Source organism: Mauremys reevesii, linkage group 5 (genome assembly GCF_016161935.1).
Source record: "Mauremys reevesii isolate NIE-2019 linkage group 5, ASM1616193v1, whole genome shotgun sequence".
Classification (NCBI taxonomy): domain Eukaryota; kingdom Metazoa; phylum Chordata; order Testudines; family Geoemydidae; genus Mauremys; species Mauremys reevesii.
Genome location: NC_052627.1, coordinates 17,576,803 through 17,599,739, shown reverse-complemented (window position 1 = coordinate 17,599,739; position 22,937 = coordinate 17,576,803). Strand labels below are relative to the sequence as shown.

The 22,937-nt window shown below is 43.9% G+C and overlaps 1 protein-coding gene across 6 annotated transcripts in view; it reads left to right on the top strand.

Moving 5' to 3' along the window:
• Nucleotides 1-12,656: 12,656 nt before the first annotated feature.
• Nucleotides 12,657-22,937, top strand: part of RASGEF1B (RasGEF domain family member 1B) — a 37,665-nt gene continuing 27,384 nt past the window's right edge. For 2 of the 6 annotated variants that reach the window (XM_039540069.1, XM_039540064.1), the window contains exon 1: nucleotides 12,657-12,779. The gene's annotated coding sequence lies outside the window, so the exon portion shown is untranslated. Of the gene's footprint in view, nucleotides 12,780-13,333; nucleotides 13,563-13,740; nucleotides 13,852-14,402; nucleotides 14,426-22,937 lie in introns of those variants that run through there. The other 4 variants (XM_039540065.1, XM_039540066.1, XM_039540067.1 and 1 more) reach the window with 4 other exon arrangements.

Below are 22,937 nucleotides of genomic sequence, written 5' to 3'. Positions count from 1 at the left end.
GTTATTTTGTGAAAAACAAATTGTTCCATTCTGAAATATGCAAAATGGAAGCAAAGGTGTGGGTTTGTTTGGTTTTTTTCCCTTTTGTGAAATTATTTAAGCTCTAGTTTAAACCACCTGTGGGGTGTGGGCACTCTGTTAGTTTTACTCACTTGGTTCTGAAAGCCTGGAACACGTAGGCTGAGAATGCTACTTGCAATCCTGTCAACCCCAAGCATTCAAAAATCATAAATCTGACCTCAGAGATCAGGAGATGAAAATAAATGGGATTCTTCTTGTATCTTTTGCTTTCTGACCCTTTAGGGTGTATTTGGGTCTGCTTTCAAGCTTTTCTCCACAGCCATGAGGGCTAGAATCGTCCTTAAAAAGAAAAAAACAGAGATTCTCACCTAATCACGTGCTTCCTGTGGCTGGATCTTAAAGAAAAACACCAAATGTTGTTGTGAGATTCAGGATAAAACCCAGGGCCGGTGCAAGGATGTTTTGCGCCCTAGGCAAAACTTCCACCTTGTGCCCTCCCCCATCCCCCGCTCTGAGGCGGCCCCCCATGGCAGCTCCTCCCCTCCACCCTGAGGCACCCCCCTGCGGCAGCTCCCCACCCACCCCTCCGCCCTGAGGCACCCCCACGCCCCAGCTCACCTGCTCTGCCTCCACCCTAAGCACGCCATCGCCACTTCACTTCTCCCGCCTTGCAGGCTTGCGGCGCCAATCAGCTTAGGCGCCGCAAGCCTGGGAGGCGGGAGAAGTGAAGCGGCGACGGCGTGCTCGGGGTGGAGGCGGAGCAGGGGTGAGCTGGGGCGGGGAGTTCCCATGCGTGCCACCCCCCCTTATTTGGTGCAGGTGCCCCCCTGCCCCAGCTCCCTCCACCTAAATGCTGGCGGCGACCGGGGCGGCCGAAGATCTGGCTGCCGCGGTCGCTGTCGAAGAAAATGCCACCCCTCAAATCCTCGCCTAATAGGTTACACTGGCCCTGATAAAACCACAAGTTGGCAAGTCAACTGACTCTTTGTTAAAGTTGGGTATGAAAAACAAACTGGAAGCTGTAGGATTGTTTATCGGCAGAGACTGTCATGGCATCAGTTCTCAAGTAATGCAGTGCTTTCGCATTCTGCCACTGATGCTGTGTCTTCGCTGAGATACAAGGATGAGAGGAGCTAATTAAAAAAAACAGATTGTAGATTTCCTTCCTCTTTCTTAAGAATGAGCCGGCTTACTGGATCCTAGTACATCTCTTCTACTGCCTCCAATTCAATGGTGTGCACTCCCACCATGAAAAGGGAGGGGATGAGAAATGGTTGATCCAGCCAAGGTCATATTCTGCTGAAGTAGTACAATTGCCCTAAACAAATGAGAACTCCTAGGTAGAGTGACCAGATAGCAATTGTGGAAAAAATGGGCAGGGTTGGGAGATAATAGGCGCCTATATAAGAAAAAGTCCCAAAAAACAGGACTGTCCCTTTAAAAACAGGACATCTGGTCACCAATAATACTTGAACACCATAATAAATACAAGGAACAAATTATATTTTTCTGCCTTCACGTCTCTTCTGTGCCTCCAGTTTTGCAAAAACATATGCACATGCTTGATTTTAAGTCTAAGAGCACTTAATGAGACTATGTCCCATGGAACTACTCTCTAAAAAGCTAAGCATGTGCATAACAGTTAGCAGAATCTGGGCCTTTTGTCTGCTGTATAGGGGCAGGGGCGGAAGCCAGCGGTGGAAGCAAACAAGCTGCCATTGAAATACTTATGAATTAACACAGCAAGACAGGATAATAGTTACAATGTGTCATGAGAGTAAATAAATACCTGAAAATGCACATTTAGACCATCATTTAAATGTGTGCTCTTTACTCCATCATAATAGCTCTTGCGGAGTCTTTTCTGTTGGGTAAGCAGCACTTATACTATTTTTAAACAGTATGATTTGCCTAATAGAATAAAACAATACATCTCCGAAGGGTGCCAGTGTCAACTGTTATCCAGGGTTGGTTTTATTTTATAGTACATATTTTTGCATTAGTTTAGTCTCAATGCAAAAAGTGCTAGATCAAGAGCCGTGTAGTCCATTGCCCCACAGGACAGATGCTGCAGCGCCCATTCTGCACAGTCCATGTTTAGGGACAGCGGGGTTCACTTTCCATGCTTGTGTAGGACCAGGCTCTTACACAGGTGCATAGTTAGAGGGAAACAGCAATGCAAAGAGTGCAAATCACAGAGCCCAGTGACAGTTGCAGTCCATGACCTCAGGAACCTCTCCCTCCATACTCCCCAGGGGGTATTCAGTGTCCTTAAAAAGAAGTGGGGAGGAGGCAAGGCCGCCCATGGAGTAGCTGTAAGCAGGGAGCTGTATGCTCCTCCCCTTGTAGGTGTGTGGTACCTGGCATGTTCCCACTGTGCATTGGGGCTCTCCAGAAGCATTCCACCTCTCCAACACTGAGTGCTGCTGTGCCTTTTTGAGTCCTCAGTGACTGGCCTCTCAGTGAAGACTCCCGATACAGCCACTAGTTACTATGGTGGCAGTTTTTGTGGTGTGGCCATATTCCCCGGGAAGCCCGCCAAACTTTCCTTTCACATATGCCACTAAACAATCTTTCAGCCTCTTTTCTTGACCCAGCTAGGGTGGATTTGAACCAATGGCCTAGAGATATGAACAACTTTATGTTCTAATACCCCAAAATTGCTTTAATGTTTGACAACATTTCTTCTATCCTTATCTTCTCTGCTGAAACATACATTGGATTTGTCCAGTAGCCCTGGATGATCGAAAACATGTAGGCTCCTCTCATGCAGATAGGGAGCGCAGAGAATCGCTTGTGCATATTTTTGGCATGCATGAAAATAAAAGTTGTGGTTTTGTGCAGCCTTTGAACGCTTTGTGCACTGGCGGAGGTTAGAGATGACTGAAGTGTGTCCAAGGGCTTTTAAAGGGCACTGACTCTTAAACATCTGGGAGGCATACAAGGTTTCATGAAAGTAATTGGGTATAGAAACCTCTTACTAACTATATTTTGAGGTTTGAATGGAAGCCCAGCAGGTTACAATGGCAAACTTCCTCTGTAAAGTAGCCTGCAGTGGTTTGTATGGGAGGCATTCCTAGAGGAATATTAAACTGTATGGGAGGCGTATTCCTAGAGGCGTATTAAACTGTCTGATCATCCATTCTATGTGGATCCTAGAATGGCAGCAGATCCCCTCCCCCCGCTCCCCAAAACACACACACACAAATAATCTATGCTCTAGAACGCATTATTTGAATCAAATATGTTTGGACCATTTTCTCATTTTAATAATCCTTCAAAAGCCACAGGGGTTCCCAGAACACATTGTCCATCTAGCACATGAAGGTCAGGCACTTAAAAGGAACGTAAAGGCTCTCCTAATTCCAATTCAGCAGTTCAGGGAGGGTTTTATGAATGACATTTAGCCTCAGCAAAGTGGTTTTCTTCTAAAGGCTGTCTTCTGCCCTCCACACCCCTCTCCCAATGTTCCCATACATATTCAGCATGCTTTCCTTCCGCCTGATTCCAATCCTATTGAAGTCAATGAAAAGGGCTCCCATTGGCTTCCGTGGGCTGTGGATCAGGCCCCATTGTATGGGATAACAAAAGATGGGCGTGCAGCCAAGTAAATAATCTGCATTTACAATATCCCCCACAGCCAACCAGAAAGATGGTAAAGTTGAGGGAGAGAGGGCCTTTGGATGTGTTTTTTGTGGAGTGGGCTCACAGAACATTGTTATTCCAGCCCTTAAACCTGTGCCAGACTGTTAATGTCTTAATGCTTATTCAAGTGTCAGGGACTGCTGGCAGATGTCAGAGTAAATGGGAGGCTGTCAATAAGGAAATTACTTACCATTCACAGGATGATTGCTGCAGTCTGTCAGGTAGCATTTGAGAGGATGTCAGGCTGAAAGGGGGGAAAAAAGAAGAGGGTGGTTATAAATATTGTTTTGCTTTTTTAATCTTTGGGGGAGGGGGGCATAGCCTCCAGCAATGGCAACCATAAATCAATAACTAAACAGAAACAAGGATCCCAACGCCCAGCTTTGGGGCCTTGCTAAAGTTTTTTTTTATTTGACGGCATATGGCATTGAAATCATCATGTGAGCCATCTGCAGCAGCCACAAAAGCCGGAATACCGTCAGTGCAAAAACCACCCCACATCCAGCAGGCATCAAATTTCCCTTGAATGTATAACAGAAAAGATCCTAAATGGGAAGCTTTGTTCACAGAACATTTTTAAAGATAATTTTAATTGCACAAAGTTTCTCTTCTGCTGGATGATCTGCCTTGTAACGAAGAATAACACCCAGTACACACTCGTCTAGTGGCCAGAGCAGAGGACTGTTAGGCAGGACTCCTGGATTCTACTCTTGATGCTAAATGCTTTTGTGTTTGACCTTAGGCAAGTCACTCTACCCCTGTATACCTTAATTCCTGCGTCTATAAAATGGGTTTCAGAATACTTACTTGGCTGGCTCACAGGTGTGGTGAGGCTTACTTAGTGTTTGTAACGCTCTTTTGGGATACTTATGTGAAAGGCTCTATGAAGTGCAGCCTTTTATTACCTCACTCAAGAAGGTTTGTTCCTACTCAGCACACGGACAAAAGTAAGGACATAAGGAATGGCACTACTACCAAGAAAAAGGCTGCTTAGACAGCTCCTCCTTTTCGGTTTATCTCAGTCAGATACTTTTATCTGCCCTCTCTCCCCATGGAGATGTCGGATCTAGTGAAAATGCATTCATTCCACTGTATTTGCTTTGATAGGCTCAAACCTGCAAAATATTTCTGAAAAATTAGATCATGGTAAAGTGATGTGTTGAATGCCCCAAATGGAAAGGGACAGAGGGGCACTTACAACATAAAAAGGGGCCAAATTCTGATCCCCACCCTTACAGGGAATAGCACCATACTTCAAGTTGTCCCGCTGACTTATATGAATTCAATAAGATCCCCAATTTGTGAACTTGACTAAAAAATGGTGGGCAAACTCTGTGAACTGAGGGAGTTGATAACTTCATCATTCATTGGAGCTCAAGTTCTAAGCTAGCAGTCTTATCTGGACTAGGTCACAACTCTCTCTCCCTCAGCCAAGCCTTGATCCTGGGAAAAGGGGAAGATGACTTTTTAGGATGCAAGAGCTTTCACCCTTCCCTTCACGAATATTAGGGAGTGTACAGCACACGGCTATAAGCATAGGAATACCGTCATCAGCCAGAGCCAGCCTCCCATATAGGCAGCACCAGCAGGCCTTTAAACAGCCAAAAGCACACTCAACAGTTATTCTGCACTTGCTCAGCCTGTTGTTGAACCGCTCCTTGCTGCTGTCAAGGTGCCTCATGTATGGCTTCATAAACCACGGCATTAAGGGGTAGGTGGGGTCTCTCAGGATCACAGTGGGCATTTCAACTTCCCCTACGGTGATCTTCTGGTCTGGGAAGAAAGTCCCTGCTTGTAGCTTCCTGAACAGGCCAGTGTTCTGAAAGATGCGTGCATCATGCACCTTTCTGGACCAGTCTGTATCAATGTCCGTGAAACACCCCCGGTGATCCACAAGCACCTGGAGAACCATAGAGAAATATCCCTTCTGATTAATGTACTCGGTGGCTAGGTGGTCTGGTGCCAGAATTGGAATGTGCATGCCATCTATTGCCCCTCTGCAGTTAGGGAAGCCCATTTGTGCAAAGCCATCCACAATGTCACACACGTTGCCCAGAGTCATGGTCTTTTGGAGCAGGATGTGATTAATGGCCCTGCACACTTGCATCAACACAATTCTGACAATCAACTTTCCCACTCCAAACTGGTTAGCAACTGATCGGTAGCAGTCTGGAGTAGTCATCTTCCACAGTGCAATTTCTACGCACTTCTCCAATGGCAGGGCAGCTCTCATTCTCGTGTCCTTGTGCCGCAGGGCTGGGGCAAGCTCATCACACAGTCCCATGAACATGGCTTTCCTCAGCCGAAAGTTCTGCAGCCACTGCTCATCATCCCAGACATGCATCACAATGTGATCCCACCACTCAGTGCTTGTTTCCCGAGCCCAAAAGTGGTATTCCCCTGTGGTCAGCATCTCCGTGAATGCCACAAGCAATCTCGTGTCGTAGCTACTACGCGTGGCAAGATCAATGTTGAACTCCTCTTGCCTTAGTAGTTTAAGAAATAACTCCACTGCCACTCATGACATCTTAGTGAGAGCGAGCAGCATACTGGTCAGGAGTTCGGGATCCATTCCTGCAGACCGAAAGAGGCAGGGCGCATATTACACAAACTGTTGAAAGATGGTGCCAAATGCAGACAGAAGCACAGGGATTGCTGGGATATGAAGCAATGCATCACTGGGCATTGGGACTGGACCCAGGATGCCCTGCAACCTCCTCCGCCTTCTCACAACTCTTAGTGGCAGAAGAGGAAGAGATGCTCTGTGGGACAGCTGCCCAGAGTGCACCGCTCCGAATACCGCTGCAAGTGTGAACACACTATTGTGCAGGCAGCTGACAGTATGAACACACAACAGCAGTTTCCCTTCAGCACTCTCTGAGCAGCACTGTACCTGCCAGTGTAGACATACCCTAGTCTGGTCTCGGCATGGAGGGGATGGACTTTCTGTTTACCTCTCAGGGTCTCTTCCAGCCTTACGTGTCTGTATTCTATAATCAGCAGCCAGGTCTGATGAAGTACTGGTTGTCATCTTCATACTGAAGACACCACAGCCCATTTCACCTAACGGTTCTCTACTATTAGCCTCATGTACACATATAACAGGAGAGGCAACAGAGTGGAACTCTGTAATACCTCACATGAGCGAGACTCAGAACACGTGAGCAATCACCCAGAACTATTCTCTGAGTCATCTTGGAGAAAGCAAGCAAGCAAGCAAGCAAGACACTAGTCAGGGAATACAGTCTATCCCCTCAGCGTCCACAGCCATTTCAACCCCTTTGTGGTCAATGTTATCAAAGACAACAGAGCTAAAAGAAGAATCTTCATTTATCTCCAGAAGGTCATCACCGCCTAACAAAACCACAGCAGTACTATAGTAAGCTCAGATCTAAAATCAAACTGGCCTGGGTATTGAAAGTATTGCCTGGGCTGCTTTGACACAACCTTCTGTATAACCTCAGCAGTGTTGCCTGGTGGATAGAGCACTGGACTAGGACACCTGGGTTCTATGCTGGTTCTGCCACTGGCCTGCTGTGTGACCTTGGGAAGTGCCTCCGTTTCTCCATCTGTAAAATGTGCATAGTGATGCTCACCTCCTTTGTAAAGTGCTTTGAGATCTACCAATGAAGAGCTAGATAATAATAATAATAATTTATTTTATTACTTCTTTAAAGTCTTCAGAGAGTTTAGTTACCAATTGCTAACAAATCTCTACTGAGCATGTGCAAATTGAGATTTTTCAGAGGCTTATAACTTGGCCAGATTTTGGCAGTTTTTCATGGGAATGGCAAAAAGCATAGCCCTGACCCCAGTGTGACCTCCCTACCCATGCCACACCCCCGTACCAAATTTCAAGTCTCTGCACAAGCCATGGTGGTGCTAGAGCTTCTCAACCAAAAGGTTGTAAGAAATTTTTTAACATAGACAAAACAATATATTTTTCCCTAACCTTGTTCTTGGAAGTGACTAAACCATTTTAGCTGAAACTTTAAAAAAAATCAGCCTGAGGAAAACACCCAGTATAGAAAAATTCAGCCCCTAACGGTTAAAGTTTGGCAAAGTTACAAATAATTGAAAATGGGGTCGTACAGTGGGAAGCATTAGGCAACTTCAACTCTAGGCAGCACACCAGCTCTGCCTATAATATGGTCTGGGGAGAGGGGGATGTACACATGTATACTTAATATCCATGCACACATGCAGCTAGACTATTGTTCCAATTCAGCAAAACGTTTAATACATGCTTGGGTCTATCCCTCTTCAACAAAGCATTTAATCATGGGCTTAATTTCAAGCTTCAAATTAAGCATGTTTAAAGATTTGCTGCGTTGGGGCCCATATTCTAAAAATCTGCAGTCTACCTATTTCTGAACTCTGAAAAAAGTTTTGGGCCCTGATCCTGGAAACACAGACATGCGTAATTTCATTCATGTGAATATCTCACTGAATTCAATGGGTCTGCTTCTGTGTGTGTGTAAACTAAGCACGTGTATGTGTTCGCAGGATCAGGGCCTTAGTCTGGATTTTGGGTCATATTTATTTTCTAAACCTGAGTGCTTCATCGGATCCCTATTAGCTGTACTCTTCTTTAGATGTGGGATTCTATCAAATGCCTTTTAAAATCCCAAGTACATATGGTGCATTGCTAATATACCATCTGTACGGTGAGTTAGGTGCTACTTTTCATTTATTCTCACCTACCCCTATTTAAAGCCACGGGTTCATGTTGGCAAGCCTTAATCGCTCTTAAATTACTTATAGTTTGTTTTAATGTGATCCTACTTAGATTCTGTTTGAATAAACATGGGACTTAAATGAAACCTGATGTCTTCCCCCTTTATATAGTGAAATGCTATCAACCACGGAGTTGGGATTTGTGTTTGCTCAACTGTGACTGGAAAAAAAAACAACCCAGCATCAACTGCTCCCTCTCAGCCATTCCTTCCTTCCATCTGCAGTGGTTCCTTTGGATGAATAGCACCCACCATTTGAGCACCAGCTGATCATGCAGAGGGATTAGTTCACAGTAGTCTAAAAAAAGAAGCCTCAATCCTCTCAACTCTTGAATGGAAATAGAACAACGTGTCTTCATGAGGTTAAGATTTTTAAAAATTGGGAACCTAAATTTAAGCTGCTAAATCCATGTGTAGATTTCAGTGAAACTAGCATGTATTTAAATATTTTGTGGACTCTGGGTCTCAGTACCTAAATATAGATTTAGGAGCTTAACTTTAGGCACTTGATTTTGAAAATCTTGGTCTAAAAATGTATCAGCACCTCTGTTGAGATTAACCAAACTACAGAAAATAATAACTAACCTAGAGAGAAATATTGTTGTTTGTTTGTTTGTTTGTTTTAGCAGGGATATTGTGGATTCTACAGTTCTTTTGATTTAAGATAAACCAAAATAGGCCCTGCATAACTCGAAATGTGGGTGTCTACATAGGAGTTTGCAACAATTTAACTTGATCAGGTTAAAATGCATTTGAATTAAATGGTTTCATCTCTCTTGTGTGGACACCATTATACTAAGCAGCGCAGCCTAATAACTTTGTCTTGCAGAAAATTGTCTTCAAATTACAGCAGTAACATTGGAAATCAGTCCCCCCACACTGCACCTCAGTGAAGCACTAACTTCAAAGCCTAATTAAGACTAACATCACTTGGGACTTTTCAACCAAATATAGGCCCCTGCCAGACTATTTGATTACTCCTCCTTTCTGCTGCAAAGCCTAATGCTAACTTGATGGGTGCAGTGCTAAAACAGGATAAAGGCTAGGGAGGGCACAGGGAATATGTACAGAACTGGTGCATGTTTATGTGGAGAGAGTTGGAGGAATAAAATATACAGGCTTTCTACTAATTAAAGGGGAGGGGAGAGGACTAGCAATATCACACCACTAAGGCCAAGTCAAAGCATTTAAACTGCTAGGTGCGAGACTCCCCTCACTCTTAAAATGCAGCCAACTCTCAGATGGAGCACAGCAACCGGGGGACAGCTAATGAAAAGCAGTTTTGAACAAGGATGGTAGAGGAGCAGAAGGCAAATTGTGGCAACTACCTCAAACTAATCAGATTAATTGATCCCAGTCTGTTGTGTACTATTCCTTTATGCATTTACAGAGCTTTATCAGGCCTCTCCTCAATCAATTTTTATTGTCACGATTGCCATTGTTTTATAAATGGGAAGAATAAATAAGTAAATTGACCGAGCAATCCAGACATGACCTGCTTTTGAAACCTTGACTGTTTCCCAAACCTCCCTTTAATATTTGCTCGCCTCTGAACTCTTGTCAGATTGTCACGAACTGCATGCATTCTCCAAAGCAGGTCTAAGCAATGCCATGTAGAGCAGAGGAATTACCTCACCTATTTAACACGATAGTCCAGTTAATACAGACAAGTATGCTGTAATCCTTGTCTCTTTTGCACTGTTGAGTTAGACACAATCTATCATTCACTATAATCTCCAGGTCCTTTTGTGGCACTGCTCCTTGCCAACATTACTCTGTTCTAATTTTATGCTTTTGATTATTCTTCCCTATGTAAACCATTTGATGTTTATTCATTCAGTCCTGATTTTCATTTTATGGCTGTCAGTTCCTTTCTCAAAGTCACCCATGTATCCTCCAAGGTGTCTGCAATGTGTTATTATTTATTACATTACAGTAGCACTCAGATTAGGATTGGGACTGTTATGCCAGGTGCTAGATAAACCAATTGTAGGCATACTCCCTGCCTGGAAGATCTTAAAATCTAAAACCCCCGTCTTATGAAGCAGCTCTGTGGCGGGCAGATCCCCATGCCTGCAGGGAGCCCCTTTGAAGTCAATAGGGTTCCATGCAGATGTCTGCAACGTAGACTTGTGCCTGAGGCTAAAGTCTACACTGCAGACTGCTGGCATAGCTACGGTCAGTCAGCAGTGTGAAGAAATGTGATTCCCTTACTGATGTAGCCAAACCAACAGACATCCCTAGTGTAGATGCAGCTATACTCAGGCAAAGCAGCACTACTACCTGTACAACAACTTCTTGTGGGGGCGGTTTTACTATACCAGTACAAAGTGTAGCTTTTCCAGTATAGCTGTATCTGCACGAGGAGTACTTTTGCTGGTACAGTCTATCAGTACAGCCATGGTCTAAGAAAACAAGTGACATAAAGGGGAAAGAGGAAGGAAACAACAAAATGTATACAATTTTTATGTACAAATATATTTAAAAATTCCCCTAAGTCTAGAAAAAGAAATTTAAATCCTCCTTCTTTTGCTGGCAGATTTCCTACAGGTGTTACAGCAAAAGTGATATTGCACAGAGTTAAGATTGCATGAAAGAGCACTGTTAATGTTTCCACAACAACTTTTTGGATGCACAGCACATTTATCATCAGTAAGGTCACAGTCACTCATTAATGTCCTGATTCTGAAAGGGAAGCTGTTCCGGTGAAGGGTCTGCTGAATCTGGGGCCATGTTTACACTAGTGTACCGATGCCGCTGCACTGCTGTAAGATCAGTCATGTAGCGGCTCTATGCCAGTCAGAGAGAGTTCTCCCGTCAACATAATAAACCATCTCCACAAGTAGCGGTGGTGATGTTGGGAGTAGAGCGTGTCCTGCCAACATAGCACTATCCACACTGGCACTTTTGTCGGTGAAACTTAGGTCAGAGGTCTGGGGTTTTTTTCACACCCGAACAACAAAAGTTTTACAGACAAAAATGCTTGTGTTGACATAGCCTTAGTGCAGGGGTTCTCAAACTGGGGGTTGGGACCCCTCAGGGGGTTGCGAGGTTATTACATGGGGGGGTATGAGCTGTCAGCCTCCACCCCAAACTCTGCTTTATAATTTATAATGGTGTTAAATATATTAAAAAAGTGTTTTTAATTCATGGGGGGGGGGTCACACTCAGAGGCTTGCTATGTGAAAGGGGTCACCAGTACAAAAGTTTGAAAATCACTGCCTTAGTGTTTGCAGGATCTGGGCCAACACCTCTGCCCTATGGTCTTCAAATTAAGGTCCTAATCCTGCCAAGTCTTACTCATATGCCAAACTTTATGCACTGTGATTAGTCCCAGGGAAGACATGTGTAAAATTAACGTTAAAGTTACCTTAAGTCTTTGCAGGGTTGGAGGCCATTATCTTCTCAACAGTGGGAATTGTTACTGGTATAACCAGGGCTGGCTTTAGGCACCGTGGGGCCCGATTCGAAGGAACTGCTGCCGAAGTCCTGCCGCTGTCTTTGGCGGCAGCTCAATCGCTGCCGCGGAGGAAGGACCCTCCGCCGAAATGCCGCCGAAGACGGCGGCGGGACTTCAGCGGCAGCTCCTTCGGGACGGTGCGGGGCCCTCTTAGGGGCGCGGGGCCCAATTCTGGGGAATCGGCTGAATCGCCCTAAAGCCGGCCCTGGGTAGAACCTCCTGTAGGGGAGATTATTCTGGCCTGAAACTGGCTCTTTCTGTGTCGTTGCACTTTGCCCCCTTCCCAAGCGACACAAAGGCCACCTACTCAAGGCACTCATCCCCCCCCCCCCAATATGAGTGGCCACAGCGGGCATTATAATATATAAGCTACTGGTTTAAAATCAGGTCATGTTGCAGGTCCCCCCCCCCCAGTATAATTTTCCCATCTGGACACAGGTGCTGTAACAATTTGTACAGTGGGGGTGCTGAGAGCCATTGAACTAACCTGTAAACCCTGTCTATGCTGGAAACCACTTCAAGGCGGGGTGCCCCTGCCCCACCCCCGTTCCCGCCCCTGGGTGCAGACGGGCGGGGGGAGGGCGGGACAGGGCTTGCGAGGGGCCGCTCCCACCCGCACCCCCCCCGCTGCCCAGACGTAGCCAAAGCTGCAGCTCCCGGAGCGGCACCGTTTCCCAGCCGGAGCAGGGGGCGCTGCGCCCGGGCCAAGGAGCGGGGAGGCGCGGCCCGGCCCGGCCCAGCTCCGGCCGGGGTGGGGGCGGAGGGAGGAGAGGAGAGGGGAGGGGCGGCGAGCGGCTCCGCAGGCAGCACAAGGACCGAGGCGAGCCGGGAGCAGGACGCGCCGGCTGCTGCTGCGGAGAAGTGACGCCTGGGAGGGAGGCAGGGGCAGCAGCGGGGTGAGCCGGCCAGCGAGCGAGGTACCTGCTGGGGAGGGAGCCCGGCCACTGCAGCCGAGCAGGTCGCGGCCGCTTGCGGGGAGTTTCCAGCCACCGTCCGGCGGCTCCTGCTTCTCCCCCGGGTAGCGCCGCGCGCGCGTCTCTCCTGCTCCGGGGCGAGGGGCTGGCGGTGCCCCGGGGGGGTTTGGGGAGACAAGCGGAGCCGGGGTTACTTTGCGCCTCGGATTGCGGGTCCCCTCCCGGCCCCCCATCAGCCTCCTCCCCTTGGTCCTAGTAACCCGCCGCTGAAATGCCCTCCCCGCCGTGCCTGCCTTGCGTGGCTTCCCCTACGAGCCAGGCAGCCAGAGCAGAGGCAGTCAATTGTTATTGTAGGGCCGGGCAAAATAAAAGGGCGGGAGCGCGAGATGGGCCTGAAGTGCGTTTATGGACGTGTTTTTCTCTCCAGCTGGAATATGACGAGACAAAACCTCAGATCAGTGGACTAGGGGACGCGCCGGCTAGCTTCAGTGGAGGGTGTAATTGCTGTTAAATGCCTTGAGCCGCTAGTGTTTTTCTGGTCTATTGCGTCTACGCGGGCGTTGTTTTGGTTCCCTCCTTGAAGCCAAGGAGTCAGCAACACCGTGACTGCATTGTGTGTGTGTGTACATCTAAATATAGTGCTGGGTGACACGCGGGTCTGGCAGGCTGAGGATGAGACAATACCTCCGCAGAGTGCACAAGGGGAAGGGTGAGGAATCCTGGTGAGCTGAAAAGTCAGCCTCGGGTCTGAATGAACGATTCATTCCATCGCATAGAAAACCAGGGGTAGGTGAAAGCGTGTAGCGATTGTGGCTTTTAAAAAAATATTTTGCATATGTATCTTGCTTAAAAAGAGAACACTTTTCTCAATAACATGGGAGGAGATTATAATATAAACATGTCATCAGTAGTTTCATTTCACTTGAGCTGTGTTTCAAAAGTCCAGTTGTAAGGAAATCTGTGTCATTTTAAAGGAAGTACCGTATAGCTGGGGTGCAGACTTGTGCTGCAGAAACCTCACTTGAAGAGACTCCCGGTAAAATCTGCAGAGAGATCTTGGCGTAAGATAAACAGGGTAAGTGTGTTGGACAATTTATAGGACATCCAAGTGGCCAGTAACCCATGCTGGGAAACCTTTACTAATACCTAATGCACATAAGAAAGATCTAACCCTTATTTCTGCCTCTGAACTATTTTGGACTTTGGTACCGCGTTCGCTCCATTGGCACTATGACTAATGGTTGAGGTGGGGATGTCTTCTTAAATAAGTATGACTGAAACAGTCAGCTGTGGGTTTTTAACCCTTGGTGACCGATGGAAGGGAGTGCTGGTTTATCAGGAAGCATCGATTAGCTATTAGCACATTTTGTTTCTAGCTCCCTCTCAGTTGCTTTTTTTTGGTTCTGATAAATGCCGGTGTAGTTTCATGCTTTACCAGTCCCTTTCTACTGAGCTTTCTGGAAGCAGTTGTATGAATTCCAGTCACATGGTGTCAGACAGCCCCCAGCTTGTTTTGGTAGTGGCTGGCTTTCCATGTTCTAGTTACTCCACTGAGAATTTAGTCAACATTTGCACCTGTTACTGTGGCACTTACAGTGCGATGTCACTATAAAATACAGAAAGGCTCTTACTGAAAGAGGCAATTTCATGTAAGTGGGTTAGATCTGGTCTATGCTGTAACTTTTGATGATGGCGGGGAGACGGGTTGGGTAAAATGTGTGTACTGCATTTTTAAAATGTGGCTTAGTTTTGCAGTGAAGATACTACAACCCATATGTTAACCATGTTGCCAAACTAGGCTACAGCACTGCAAGCATCTAATGTTCTAACTCCCAGTATGGTGGTAACTACAGGATAGATGGGACTTTTTATGTTTATCTTGCATAACTGGATATTTTAATATGCAAATTAAATCTGATAAACTGTAACAAAGTCAAACTTTTAAAACGGTTTAGTGTAAGACTGGTACTGTCCACAATGCTAGGTGTTTCTGTTTAAAATGATCAGTAGTGAAATATCTAGGTAATGTTTAAGTAATCATTAAGGGTATTTTATTCCAAAGGTGCTGAGCACTTGCAGTTCCCATTGACTTCTGCTGGCATCGTGTCTGCTCAGCACTTCTGAAAATAGGACAATAGGTGTCACTTTTCACTCCATTGAGAAGTAGAACAGGAGAGGTACACAGATACCTCTCTGTGTGTGCGTACACGCGTGCTAAGACAGCACTGCATTGGTTCATGCTCCAAAGGTTTTATTCACTACCAGGAAGCTTAGAGACTTGTCTTTTATATGTAAGCTTAAATTCTGCATGTTCTGAGAAACCAAAACAATGTTCCATCCAGTGCTTGACTCAGTCTGACTCCTAGTTAGTGTGAGTGCAGAGCAAGAAAACATTACAAGTATTTTATCAAATGGTTTAGGAATGGAACAGCCAGTAGGAATCAGTTTCACTCTTGCACATCTTTACTCTGGCCATGTTATTCTCTATTACTCTTCTCCCTTCTGTAGATGTATTTATGCAATGGCTCTCAAACTTTCACATAGCAAGCCTCTGAGTGCACCCCCCCGCATAAATTAAAAACACCTTTTAAAATTTATTTAACACTATTATAAATGCTGGAGGCAAAGCGGGATTTGAGGTGGAGGCTGACAGCTTGTGACCCCCCATGTAATAACCTCATGATCCCCTGAGGGGTCCTGACCCCCAGTTTGAGAACCCCTGATTTACAGTAACAGTAGCTCCTTCTCTCCCACTTGGGAGGACAAGCACGAAAGCACAAGGGTAGGGGCTTGGGGGAAGGAGTGGAGTGGGCGGAACCCCCCGCCTCTGATGCTTGCACAGTAGGGGAAGCTGCCCTGGAACCTAACCCCTCCATTTACATTAATTCTTATGGGGAAATTGGAATCACTTAACATTGTTTCACTTAAAGTTGCATTTTTTCAGGAACGTAACTACAACATTAAGTGAGGAGTTACTGTAGCTATCTGTATTTAAATAAGTTCTGCTGAAACTAAACTTGTGTGCTCTTCTTGCTTGGAGTTGTCTTTTAAAACACTAGAAAATGCTTGTTGTCATTTGGTGTGGGTGTGCAACGAAATTCTCGATCCTCTTCTGGTCCTGTGCTGGAAAGCAAACTTGCAAACAAAAGTTCCCTAACAAATTTTATAGTCACAATGGGGACATTATGAGCAGAAGAGAAATAATCCACCTCTGGCCAAAAGGCATTGTTAAGTTCTCCTTTATTATTGCTGCTGTGAGGATGGGGAGGAGGACTATTAAAGAAACTAAATCACTGCAGTAAGGTGCCTCAGTGTGACTATATGTACTTAGAAAATGGACACAATTAAGGGAGCAATCCAGCTAAGGTTTCCTGTGAAGTTATGGAACAACTGCATGACTCAGTTAATTAACAAAAATCCTTCCCATTTTTGTTAATTAATCATCTGTTTTCCAAAGCATAGTTTTGTTGTGAGATCATCACATGCCTTCAGTATGTAGCAAAGCATGGGGCCAAAGGTCAAGTGCTTTCATCACTCAAGTAGTGCTTCTCTCACTATACCTGTACACCCTGTAATAGGTTGTTCCTTACTTTTAAGTATTCATAGACCAGTAGCCAGCATTGATGATGATCTTTTCACCATCAGAGTCTGTATGTGTTTGTTAAATACCATATTTTATGAATAGTTTCAGAGTGGTAGCTGTGTTGGTCTGTATCGAATGTGAATCACTGGATCAAAGTCTCATTGTCCCTTTAAACAGAGAGCCAGGATCCACCTTCTGTTGAGCATGGGAACTGCTACCAGTTACTAGCAGCGGAAATAAACCAACAAATGAAGTCTGACAGTGTGCGTGTTTCTCTTCAAATAGGGCCTTGTCAAGACTAAGAAAAAGGTGCTTTTTTTTTTTTTTTCATTTGCGCTAGCTTGAACTGTGTCCACATTGGTGTTAAGTGAGGTTTTCAGTTGAATTAAAATAGCTGATTAGAGCTAACTAGTGGGGGTAGAGGGAAGCATCCTTTTTCCCTAGACTAGACAGAGTCTAAAAATCACTGGAAGAAAATTCAGCCCTGGTATAAACAAGTATCATTACTATAGATCCTGATGGAGTTGTACTTGCTTTCCCCACAGGTGAATCTGAGCAATCTTTGCTTACCTTTTGGTCTAAACACAGTTTTTGTATTGATAAAATTATGGGCATGATTTAAAAAATACCCCCAAACCTGAAATAGTTATACTAATACATCCCTTAGTGTGGATGCAGTTATAGCAGTGTAACTTTATTCTGTTTCTCACATGGGAATAAGCCAAACTAGTATAAGCACTTTTATACCAGTATAACTGCATCCACACTATAGGAAGGATTATATTGCTTTAACTACATCAGTACCGTATAGTTAAAGTGGTACAATTGTTGGATGTAAATAAGCCCTTAGAGGAGATACTAATTTGTACAATGCTATATTGTTTGTTTTGTCTCATGAGCGAATTCCTCATTCTTGCCTTAAGCTACAGTAATACTCTCTATCAGTCATGAATATTTAAGGTGTGCTGAAGGGGGGTGGGGGGGCGGAAGGAGGAAGATTGTTAACCTTTGCCTTACTTCTGGTGAAATAAGATGGCAATTTCTCAAACCTGCCCTTAGCACTTCCCTGCATCAGCTAAGTGGAGGGGAGAAGTTTGCTCATTAAATCCTAGCTAGGACAAGTTCAATGTGGCTTTTATAAATGCTGTTGTTAAATCCTGTTACAGATTGTAGTTGCAAATTACAACCTGCTTGTCAGTTGTGATTATAAAGGCGAAAATGGTGTACAAAAATCATTGTAGCTTTCACAAAATGAAGACAAACATGAACCAGCATTTTAGTATAAAGAGCAACATCTCTCTAATTCAATAGTATCTTGCTTTTGTGAGGTCACGGAAGGACTTCTCCCATGTTGAGCTTGATGTTCAAAGTTAGTAACATGTACCTGGCATGAATAATATAATATGCTTGTAGAGCACCTTCTGTAAAATGATTTTGTGGTATAAAGAATTGTTGTAACCCTGTGAAATAACAAAATATAATTATCCCCATTTTGCTGATAGGTGGAGAAATGAGAAAGTGAGAAATTAAATGACTTGTCCAAAGCTATACAAGAAGTAAGTGGCAGAATCAGGACTAGGCTTTAACCTAACCTAACCTCATTTTTATTTCCCTATTGACTACATTTTTATATGGCTTTTTATAAAGGTCTCTGTCACTGCAAACAAATGCAGATCCACTCCAGTGATAAAAGTTTGCTGGCGAAACTGAACTTTATTTTCTGGCCCTAGTCAACTGACTTGGGTCAGGGTTACAAAGGTTAGTGCCTCTGTCACATAAAATAGGTCAGTATTCATGATATTAATAACATTAATTACTGTTATGACCCTATGGTTATTGTTACTACTCTGATGGTCTCCTGTGGCAAACTTCTTTGTCATGGTGAAAAGCAATTTACTGGACCCCACAGATGTTGGTTGTCTCTAAGGTATGTAAATAGGACAGCAGACAAAACTTCACTACATGGTAGGAGAAATGAACAGCCCATCCTTCTATAGGAAGCGAGGGAGGGTTAGTGTTTGGCGGAAGTCTGTCACTGAGTTCAGTAGGAACAGTTAGTGGAATGCTGAGCAAATCCTCCCCTGATTCCATCAAGTTTAGTAAAACTCACTCTGAGTCTCTCTCTCTCTCATGCCCGTCACCCCAATCGGGGTATGGGCCGCCAACCACAGATCTCCAGAGTCCTCTCTATATATTTTTCTTTGAGTGCAAAGCCCATTGGGCCCAGCAATTCCAGCAGAATTCTAAATGTTTTGAGTCAGATAAATTGTCTTAGGGCAAAAATATACTTGTTTTTTATTTGGATAAAAAATAACCCACACTAGGGAGGTGTTTATCAGAGTGCACCTTGAGTTGATTGTAAGGTAGAGCTATTAGGAAGAAAATCCATATGAGAAACTTTATGGAGGGAAAATACATTTTGAGCTACCAAAAAGCCCCTACCTTTTACTCATCTCCATACCAATTGTCACTGGAAATCTCTTCTTCCAGTCCAGCTGCCTGATCATAAATAATGACCTCAAAAAGCAGCTATTACTTCCCATGCAGTCTGCTGTTCAGGAAAGACGGTATTTCATTGCATGAGGCCACGCTGCATGCTTTTCAAGAAAACTCATCCTGCAAATCACTACAGAATGGGCAGCAGGCTGACCTCCAGGATCTTTGGAGGCTCATGATATATAGTTACCTCTAGAATAACTGTGCCACTGATCTGCTTCATCAGCTGGCCAAATCTCCATGGTATGAACCCTTCATCTTTGATTGGTTCTGTTTTAAGATAGTTGCATCTAAGTGAAGTTCATTGAACCTTGCAAGAAGTGCAGTGTTGATGTTTTAAAGAGGTTTTCAAGATGAACAAACAAGCTGCTTGGAGAACAGCTGTACTTGTGAATGAAAAACAAACAAAAACAAAAACACGCAGTATTAAAGGGAGACTGCTGACATGAAACAATAACATTTAAAAATAATCCCCTTTCCTGTGTTCACAACTGAAAGACTGTATACTCTTTCCTTTCATTGATAGTTTACTCTTTGTAGCTTTCTCTTCTTGGACTATGAAACTATTCTCATCAGCTTCACTTTGTTTCTATTCACTTCCTGTATTTCAATGTCAGTAGCTTTTATTGGCATATCTGTTTTGACAAAGTTGACATGTCCAGTATTTGTGTGCATGCGTAGGTCAGAGCTCCAAGTAGAACAGCACAGTGGAACTTATACCATGTGGTTATTTTTGTAATTTATTCCATTTCTGGCCACCAGGAATTGATGCTGTTTCTGCAATCTTGTTCTCATCCACTATAGTACAACACTGGAGTGTTTGAGTCACCAACAGCACAGAGGGAATGTTCAAACTGTTTTGATCAGAGGGCTCAGATGTCCTGCTTTACTGGCACTGTAGTAGCATTCTGGATGATTGTACTGAAATCTAGATTTTTTTTTTGTCCTGTTTTTAATCATTCCAGCCCAACACCTTAATGTGGCCTATGTAGCCTGCACACAAGTGCTTGTACTGTGCTGCTTCTGAACAGTGTTTCTCTTTGCCATTCAGGAAACTCTGTTCTCCCTGCCTCCTTGACAGCTGCTTGTGGGGGAGGTATATGGAAGTGGGATGGATGAGCAGAAAAAGTATTAGTGCCTGTATTTTATTTTTTTGAGCTTGCATCTGTTATGTGTAAATGCAGCATTTCAGTATTGACTTGACAGGACAGGAACTTTTTTTGTTCCTTTTTTCCTCTTCGGTTGGCAGACTCTGAGAAAATTAGGTCAGTCTTTTATGGGCCATTGCTCTGACAGACATATTTACACACAACGTAGCAATGTATGGACTTTTCTAAAAGAAATGGAAGGCATTCCAATGACCCTGTTTATTCAGGGCATCTTTTTTAATCAAGGAGCTACTTTATTACTGTATATCAGTTCTGATTGCTATAGGTGAATGTACATCTAACCCCTTTAGATTTTAAACCATTCCCTGTTTATGCCAAGAATGAAGAAAGAGTCCTCTCCTATGCTCCAGAGGAAAAATGGCTTTATATCAAAATAGAAGTCTTGATCTGTTCAGCACTAACCTAAGAGATCCTTTCAGCCTATTATTTTCTGTAAGTAATGTGTCATGAATTGTACATATAAGTTGTACAGGATCACATACAATTCCCAAGTCCTCTATAAATTTTATTTAAATTAACCAATGGCTCAGTTTCTAAGTTTTACATCATGTTTGTCTGTCCTGCCACAATATTAACAATTATGAAAACCTGTGCCCTCTGTTGGATGGAATGCTTAGGCGTGTGTGTGCATGATCATGTCTAGCAGCTACTGCCTACAGAGAGTTCAAGCCCTGATACTACCACACAATATGAGTGTTTCCGGGTTACAGACAGTTTTATTGTGCTAATCTTTTAGTACAGACAAGGGAATTCTCATCTCCGACCCCCTTCTGGCTTTGGCAATGATTGCACTGTGATCTTTTATTATGAATGCACAATGCCACCATTTACAATTTGGTGCCCTTAGAAAATATATTTTCTAAGGAGTAATATTAAATATATCTCAGTAGCGTAATACAGAAGAAGAAACCTTGGATATCTCTAGGTGTCTCATTAAAATCATTTTTCATCCATCAAGTCACATTTCTGGCTGAGAACAATAATGGGTACTAAATTATCTGTTAACACCTATGATTGCTCTAACTTCAAGCTTTCAGAGAAGACGGTCACTCCTTCTTGCAGTTTGCTTAGTTTGTGTGTTTGACAGCACTCCTAGGTAGAATCAGTAAGTGCTGCTTCCTCACGCCCTGTGAGATGATGCTTAACAGGAACACAACAGCAAAATTGAAACTGAGGAGTTCTTCACTGGATCAGGCCCCAAACGCTTCACAGGTCTCTCTCTCTCTCTCTAATGATGAGGGATAGGGAGTAAACCTCTACTCTTCTTAAATAGATATATATTCAAAGAGATCTTTAATGACTGCATGTAATAGACATGACTACCAGTTGGCGGTGTGGGTCAGCCCGGGGAATTACAGACCAGTCAGCTTAACTTCTGTACCCAGAAAGATAATGGAGCAAATAATTAAGAAATTAGTTAGACAATGAGGTGATAAGTAAAATCGTGTCAAACCAACCTGATAGCTTTCTTTGACAGAGTAACAAGTCTTGTGGATGGGGGGAAGCAGTAGATGTGGTATATCTTCACTTTAGTAAGGCTTTTGATACTGTCTCGCATGATCTTCTCATAAACAAACTAGGGAAATACAACCTAGATGGAGCTACTATAAGGTGGGTGCATAACTGGTTGGAAAATCGTTCTCAGAGAGTAGTTATCAGTGGTTCACAGTCATGCTGGAAGGGCATAATGAATGGGGTCCTGCAGGGATCGGTTCTGGGTCCGGTTCTGTTCACCATCTTCATCAATGATTTAGATAATGGTATAGAGAGTACACTTTTAAAGTTTGCAGATGATACCAAGTGGGGAGGGGTTACAAGTACTTTGGAGGATTGGATTAAAATTCAAAATGATCTGGACAAACTGGAGAAATGGTCTGAAGTAAATAGGATGAAATTCAATAAGGACAAATGCAAAGTACTCCACTAAGGAAGGGACAATCAGTTGCACACATACAAAATGGGAAATGACTGCATAGGAAGGAGTACTGTGGAAAGGGATCTGGGAGTCATAGTGGATCACAGGCTAAATACGAGTCAACAGTGTAACACTGTTGCAAAAAAAGCGATCATCATTCTCGAATGTATTAACAAGGGTATTGTAAGCAAGACCCGAGCAGTAATTCTTCCGCTCTACTCCGAGCTGATTAGGCCTCAACTGGAGTATTGTGTCCAGTTCTGGGCCCACATTTCAGGAAAGATGTGGACAAATTGGAGGAAGTCCAGAGAAGAGCAACAAAAATGATTAAAGGTCTAGAAAATGTGACCGATGAGGGAAGATTGAAAAAATTGGGTTTGTTTAGTTTGGAAAAGAGAAGATGAAGAGGGGACATAAGTTTTCAAGTACATAAAAGGTTGTTATAAGGAGGAGGGAGAAAAGTTGTTCTCCTTAACCTCTGAGGATAGGACAAGAAGCAATGGGCTTAAATTGCAGCAAGGGCGGTTTAGGTTGGACATTAGGAAAAATTTCTGAACTGTCAGAGTGGTTAAGCACTGGAATAAATTGCCTAGGGAGGTTATAGAATCTCCATCATTGGGGATTTTTAAGAGCAGGTTGAACAAATAGCTGTCAGAGATGGCTAGATAATACTTAGTCCTGTATTGAGTGCAAGGGACTGGACTAGATGACCTCTCGAGGTCCCTTCCAATTCTTTGATCATTTAAGTTTCATCTGAAAGTAGCATGACCTATTGGATATCAAGCTTGCTCTCCCCAGGTAGTCTTTCATCTCAAATTTTCAAAAGTTGCTCTCTATGGCTAGTAAACTATTGTTTTTGGTGGCACTACAACCTTGTATAAAATGTTTGCACTTGTCACAAATACAGACCAAAAAAGTAAGATAAGGGCAGACTTTGTGGTCAAATCTCTAATCCTTCCGTCCTTCCTTCCTTCCTGTCACAGTTAAAGGTCATTTTA